General features: G+C 36.8%; 1 pseudogene; it reads right to left on the minus strand.

The window, feature by feature from the left end:
- Positions 1-2,638: 2,638 nt before the first annotated feature.
- LOC140983224 (uncharacterized) lies at positions 2,639-8,018 on the minus strand (annotated as a pseudogene).
- Between the last annotated feature and the right edge of the window lie 143 nt (positions 8,019-8,161).

An 8,161-nucleotide genomic window follows, 5' to 3' on the forward strand; every position in this document is an offset into this window, starting at 1 on the left:
AAAGTGGAGTTAGATTAGCAAAAGGGAGAGAGATTGAAGCCAAAAGTTGTGCAGCATTTTTTTTTCATTTGTCATTAGTATTTTATCTCTATTCTTAGTGAGTTGAGACGACCTTCTAAGATTTATACAGACCAAAGTTTTTACCTTTCTCTCAGTCTCAGGTCTGTTTCTCTGCTCGATATTTTCATCTAATGGTGTCATTTATGAGAGAACATGCATTTCTTTGCCTGTGGTTCCTTTTTGAAGGTTAGGTTCATGTCAAGTTTGTTTCTTTTCTTCTTGTGTGGGATGCATGGATGAAGCTGTAAAACTTGAACTACCATCATCTAGAGTCTCGCTCTTTGGCTATCATATATTTAGCGGATTTATGTTCGATCCATTCAATTTTCACTGTTTTATAATTCTGCTTATGTTGGTGTTTGTATCTCTATTTTGCCCAAACAAAAAAATCGAGTAATCCGTTTTGTCAAATTTTTAGCCTTCGTCTTTATGTTTTTTTTAGCTTTTTTTTGTTTTTGTTTTCGAGTTTCTACTTCAAATATTAGTATGCTAATACTTATGATGCTTTTCCAGCTTTAACTCCGTAAGCTTCAACTCTGTATAACCTTTTGTGTTGTATTTGCTTATGCTGAACCTTCTTTTGAAGGCTCTTCATGGTTCAGCTATGACTTGCACATAATTTTTAGACGCAGAAATATATGGCTGATTTTGATAAAAAAGTTGAGGTTTGTGAAGTTAGTTCATTGCCTGAAAGTAAAGAGATCACAAGTAACGATACTGTTGCGACCAGTGATAACCCGGAAATAGATTATGTAGGCAGCAATGAATCACAAGATTCGATCTTTAAGTCATTAAGAACATCTGGTGGATATGCTTTTGAGTCGGCCTTTAATTCCAGTAAATATGGATTAAATCTCATATATCATGGTAAGGAACGATTACTTGAAGCTGGTAAGCAATCATCAGGTGAAAGAATGACAGTTTCTGAAATATCAGTAGAAAGTGAAAAAATATCCTTCAAAGGCAAATCATCAGATGCATATCCTGTTGTGATTGATGAAGGTGCAAATGGCAATGAATCTTCAGAGACATCGATGGCAAGACTGAGCAAAGATGGTGTCGACAAACTGGATTCAGCTGCTACTGTATTTGATCTGAATGAAGACATCAATGAAGATGGAACAGGCGAGTTTATTCAGCCTGATGTTGAAACTGTATCTTCTTGCAGTGTAATAAAAGTGGTGGCAAAAGCTGGGATTCCTGGGGGACTACCCACGACGCCATTGAAGTTTGAAGGTGGACGGAATTGGAAAAGTTCTGCAGAAATGAGTGCTTTCCGTTCAGTTCCTCTTTCCAAAAGGTTTTCGAGTGAATCGTGCTCCAAAAAACGGTATAGCCCACGAGGTCTTACTGGGATTGATCTCAATGTCGCTGCTGTAGAAGAACATTCTTCCACTTTACAAGAACATTTTTGTTCAGATGTAGGTTCAAAACGAGCCAAGAGTCTCAGCGATGATCTCCATTTTCTTCATGACGATGCCAATGGCTTGAGCTTGAATACTTACACATGTAAAGAAGAGACATCCAAGAATTTTCAGTGGCTAGGCCAAGATCATGAACCATTGGGAAACAAGACTTCAGATCATTCTACAAATCATGGAGATCGAGAGATTGATTTCATTAGCCGTGCCTCTTTGACAAACTCGAGTAATATGCAGCAGGAGCGGGATGCAAATCAGACTCACTCCAAACAGTTCCTGGTTGCAGCCAAAAATGCCCTACAGCCAATGGAACCGCTGCAGAGAGTTTCTCCATGGCAGCCAAAATTGCCGTACATATCATGTACTTTACCCCCTCAAAACCATTTCTTACCATTTTCCCAAAATCATGTACCATATAGCTATTACTTTCAAGAGCATGGCGATCTCGTGCAGATCATTAATGGACCGAACACAAGAAATAGAGCAACCCCTATCCCTACTGTCGATGCCAAAGCTAAGCGAAGCATACCAACTAGTGGAATCAGAATGGTTGAAGCTGCACCATTGATGTTTCTTATGGGAAAACCGACAGATGAACATATTAAGTCAATAAATCAAGAAACTTGGTATGCAACATTGACGAAAGGAAGGAACCAGGAGGGATAAACTATCATCAGCTTGGCTACAGACAGGACATTTAATTGTGCATGCATCGATTCAACGTTTTACTACTTGCAACGAGCTTACTAGGAGGCCTGAATTGCACCAAATGTATAGATGCGCACTTCACGTTAGTCCTTCTGTTCTACCATTGGTTTTGTTATCAGAATACTGATTGGTTCATGCCTATATTTCATTTCTGATTACAGCTATAAAATTTCCTAATTATTGAAACACCGAAGATTAGAGCTTCTTACTTAGTTAAGAATGGATATAACCAGTACTGTTCAGCCCATGTAAAAATTCGATAGAATCATCTAGTCAATCATGGATCTAAATATGATCGTGAAAAATCATTTTGGTTTTGCTCAAGCTTTATGCTTTTACATAATTCATACTAGCTTTTCAGCGAATGATCACAACTTCTCACGCCACTGGATTCTACATGGAGTATTCACTCAATCCATTTAAAAGAATATAGAGCCCACGCATGCAGCTTCTAAATTTTATCTCATTTAAATCTAGATGAGTCAAAATAATATCTGATGCGATGTACAAAAATGTCAATTCCAGGTTGATGAAAATTGTTCCAAATCAACAATTATTGTTTCCTTTTGTAAAACAAGAGGGAAGATAAGAAACCACTAAATCCAAGATACAAACATATATCAATAGCAGTCCACGAGCTGGTGAGCATGACTGCAAGAAGAGCACTATCAACAAAAGCCCACTCAGCGGTTCTTTGCTTTTCATCAAATTTCAACACAACATCATTCTCCATCTCTTTGTGGGAATTGTTCTTTCGTTTCCGGCGTAACCGTCCAAACAGGTTTTGACTTCTGGGCTTTTGGTCGTTCTTTGAAACTGAAATAGTTCCCTCTGGCGTCTGGCCACAGCTACTTGCCGATTCACAGGCACATGTTTCTGAATCTTTTGAACAGACCAGCTTCCCACAGATTTTATTTTTACCATAGCAGAAGACCCTAACATGCTTCCTGGCCCAACCACCAGCACCTGAATGTATCCTTTCGTATGACCAACCTATAGCGATAAAAAAACATAATTAGAAAAAAGTGGGACCATAAACTAGAACATGAAAGTCCAAAATGAGCTGTAAATGAGATTGATCGATACTGAATGGGTAAAATATTTTCAAGAGCCCTCGTGGCATGTGATAGTTCGCTTGATACAAGTTTAAGGATGATCTTTACCAGGTGAGTTCCATCCGTGGCAACATCAGTAATCCATATCCGCTCAATTTTGCTTTCCATTCCAGTATATGGCGTAAAGGATTCAAAGATGGCAGTCAACTCACGACTTCTTTTCTTCACGATATTACTAGGAACCTTTTACATCCTGGCAGCGGGCGTTCCTGTTTGAAAAAATATCAAAATAAAATACACGATCGTTGCCCTTTATTTCGCAGTAGATGGCTAATTTGATGAGAGCACATTTAAACATGGTCAAAATTTTCAGAGTCGGTTAAATTAAAAAATGTAGGATTTGCGACCGAGCACAACATCCCCCAAAACAGAGGACAACAAATAATTTCTAGAGCATACAACACTCTAGTACTCCATCCAAGTTTCTTACTCTTTTTCCACAAATATGGTGTTATAAAGTTGCTATCATCCTTAAAAAAGTAAAATATATGTGCGTTAGAGGGCGAACTATATTGATTTAGCCTTCCCCGTTTAAAAATTTCACATGATGAATAAATAGTCAATAGGAAACCCCAACTGTTGTTCAAATTAACTCAGAAATTTCGAAATTATAATTTGCTGATATAAAAGAAGGAAAATACAACTTACCTGGCCGAGGATAGAATTGTGATATGTGAACTTGAGGAAACTTGTATTCCTTGATGAGATTGATCGTCTGCTCAAAATCTTCATCAGTTTCACCTGAGAAGCAGAACATTATAATATGAACATCATACAAATTTGGAGTGTTACTTTGCAACTGGTAAACAATTGTCCAATTTCAAACAATAGTGAAATTTTTTCCACTAAATTACCCATAATAAAATCATATAATGATGTGAAAGGAATTTTTCCTTCCATCAGAGCACTTCAACGTCATAGTTTTATCACTTTGACAGAAAGGCATGCTCGTTCTTCAATTGACAACATTATCTCACCACAAAGGTTACATAGCTTTGAATTAAATTAGGAATGCAAATATTAAAAACTGAACAGATCAATTCGATATATAACTCAAATGCTACAACAAAATCAGGAACAAAACCTATCGGTAATCAAATGAACAATAATTTGCCCAATTTCTCCAGAAATTTTCAATGAGAAACACGAAAGTGAAAACTAGGTAAAGATATTTAGCGATACCAGGAAATCCACATATAACATCAGTTGCTATCTGCATTCCAGGAACCAGTTTAATCAATGTATCAACCACTGTCCGAAACTCACTAACAGTATACTCCCTGTTCATTGCCTGATATCCAATATAACGAAGCACTATATCACGATGTGGAAGCACAGTACACATTCAAACCATATAATATACAATCTCATGCAGTTGAATAAGGAAACAAATTAAGAAATTTGAAGCAGTGACAAAGGACAATAATCGCCAATTCAGAAAATTCAACAGAAGGACAAGCATGAAAATATGGCCAAAGTAATTCTCACACTCAAGATGGAGTCACTTTCAGACTGAACAGGTACATGAAGAAACGAATAAACACATGGGTGTCGCAAAACCTCAGCTATATCTTTCAAGTGCTCCAGAATATATGGAGGATTGGTCATTCCAATTCGGAGCATTGTGCTTCCATCAGGTGGAAACTTAGAGACTAACGAATTCAATAAAAAGTGGAAGACTAACTCCAATGTCTCGACCTGTGAAATATCCAAGCCAAAACCATAGGGTGTTAAATACAACATTTTCAATCATAAATCAAAAGCCATTACAGTTTTAATAGTTCATTTGCCATACAAAATTCCTTCATTCATGAACCAGACAGATAACAAAATTTCAACATCCACAATAATTTGAGTCACTGGCATGGAATCAGAGAGGTGACAAGGTGCGCTTCAGAAAATCCTTCACTCTCTTACGTTCTATTAAACTTGTACAATTCATAAACATTGTATTTCCTGCCCTGCAAAGCATATTCTAATGTCATATCCAACAACTCAAGCATTTGACATTTCCTGAAGTGCCACGTGGTAGCATTTTTGGATTTTCATTTAGTCTCCCATTTTTACAAGTCATAAAAAATATAATTCTACGTACCATATGCACCAGTGTCCTCGCTACTTAACCAAATCTCCCTGACTCCATCGGCTATGACAGTTCTGACACGACCCACCTAAAAGTTGATAAAATAAGAGAATTGAGAAATCATGTAAATTGGGTTGATTATCTGGCAATTAGCTTAAAAGGCTGTCAACTGTGTAGCTTCCTAAATGACCACGAGCATGCTTTGTCTTGCAATAAGTACAAGCACCTAAACAACCAACATTAATCGGAAGGATCTCAACAAACTTGTTCTTCCTCACCTGATAAAATAAAGAAATGAAAATTTTCTTACAACTGAATTACAATTTACATGTGGGCACTTCAATTAATTAGTGATTTCCTAGGATAACTCATTAATGCGTTCAAAAAACTGTGTCCTATAAATATTTAAATAACTATACAAAAAATTAAAGCCATAATTTAAAATTTCACACCTTCAAAGATCAAGTGCTGGCAATGTTTTTCGAGTCAGGAGCCGCGCCTCGTGACCTTTCAGGGTTTCTTCAACAAGTTCTACCACTTGATCAATTTGCTGGACTCCAACTATGCTTACTCCATCAAGCTCTTTCAAATCACGACTTCCTTGAGGCACACATCCGGCGACTACCAATCACTTTTTTGCACTTTTACATTTTGCTATAAGTGTGTCCATGGCAGATTGACTAGGAGACTTAACTGTACAGCTGCAGCATGGGAACAATAGGAAGATGATTTACATATCCAGATTGAATGTTTCACACTCGAACTATCTCTCAGCAACTAATACGAGTATTTCTACCAGATTTGCAAGACATGAACTCGGAAAATATTGTGGACAAGACGGTAAGAAAACTTAATCCTTAGAAGCTAGAAGATTCCTTTAAAAAAAACCCAGAAGATTCTTCGATATCATTGCTTCAAATGCTGCATCCATACATTGAAATGGACAAAATGCCACCAACAGAGACGGTGGCAAATTACAATGGAGAAAAAAGAAATATGGATGCTAAGAAAGAGTCTCACGTGTTTATAAGCCACAGGTCAGCTTCGTCTTCATTTTCACTCATATTATATCCAAATGCAGAGAACTGACCAGCCATTTATTCACTATCACTCTGGAAATCAAGTTTGAAAACGTACCAACTTCAAAAGACCCAAATTTTTCGAGAAATCTCAAGCTTTGTTCAAGAATTATGACCTCTGAAGTTACTGACAAAATAAAGAAGATAAAATCATGAAGTCATGGATCGTATTTAGACCATTTAACACAATAATCAATCGGCCAATTAAATTATTCATCGTGGAGAAAATTATTCTGAACTTTTGAATAATATTTTATCCGGTGTCATCCAAATAGCATTAGCATTGCAGTAGGAGATTCTCTTTTGACGGCCCAATCTTCCTTTTTCCATTCACAGTTATATTCCTTTTAATAGTGTTATCCATAACATTAAGAAGAATTTTAATCATTCACTTTTGAGAGATCGTCCCAACAAGAGACGAAACACTTAGTTCCACTTGATGCTCCAAACTATTCTACACTTTGGTAAAACAAGATTAGTTTGTACGAATCATTAAAAATTAAACGCATTAAACACTATATATAAACAAAATACAATAAATCATAGACAACATTCGATCCATTCTATTTATTTTAAGAAAAATCTCACACAAAATAAATTATTTTTTTGAAAAAATGAATCAAATGCTTTGTCGGCGTTTTATTGTAATGTATTTAATTTTTAGTAATTCGCGCAAATGAGGCTTGTTTAAACAAAACGGAGCACGGTTCGGAGCACCAAGTGAAGTAGATAACTTGTCCCGATTAACAGGTCTTGTATTAATCCTTAGCCAGAACTTATGCATTTATACTGATTGTCTTTATAAAAAGATTGCCTTGTTTTACCATTGATTCTTAAAATTCTGATACATAACGTATTCACGTGGCTGAGAGCACAGAGTTGGTTTGTAGTACATGTTACAATTCTTTCAGTTGTCTTCATTCCCACATTGATAACATTGGACACCAGAAGCTCCGGTAACAATTCATGATTTTTTTTCCCTCAATGGAGATGGATTCTAATATTTCTCATAATCCACTCTAAGATGGTTCCGTTAACATGGACCATTGGATGTTGATAAACGCCACAACTTTACTCACTTTCAGTAAGTGCACTTAAAAACATGAGCATGCATAGAAGCAAATAAGCACCCGTGAAGAGCAAATGCAGAATCTCCAAATCAATTTACCTGGTTATGTGAACACCCAAACGTCTTTATGTAAATTGTCTGCCCATCAAATGACACAATTAAAAAGAAATGAAACAAGAACTTATAAACAAAAAAAATTCATATTTAACTTATTTAACAGAAACTGAGAAAGACCTGAGTGCCTGGAATCTTGGAAGAATTGTAGGATGTAGAATTTGAAATACTGCCGGAGATCCTATTCTTCGTTACATGCCGATGGTTAACACCAACCGCAGCAGACACTGGAACCCGGAATCCGGGTATCACTCCGCCGCCGCCGACCACCAGTAAAACCTCTATGTCTTCCATTTACTTTGTGTTCAAAAGCTTTTCTTGGTTTCTTAGCGTTTAAGTTGGGGGAGGCAGTGAAAGAGTGACTGGAATTTGAAGGGGCGTGACCATATGGGCCGAATAAGAATGGGCCTAATGGATCAGAGGCCCCAGTAAAAAGGGTAGTCCAATAGAACAAACAAGTATATTACAGGCCCAGTACTAATGGGCCGAACAACATTAACATTATTTTCAAA

This window comes from Primulina huaijiensis, chromosome 8 (genome assembly GCF_012295235.1).
Source record: "Primulina huaijiensis isolate GDHJ02 chromosome 8, ASM1229523v2, whole genome shotgun sequence".
In the NCBI taxonomy this organism is placed as follows: Eukaryota; Viridiplantae; Streptophyta; class Magnoliopsida; order Lamiales; family Gesneriaceae; genus Primulina; species Primulina huaijiensis.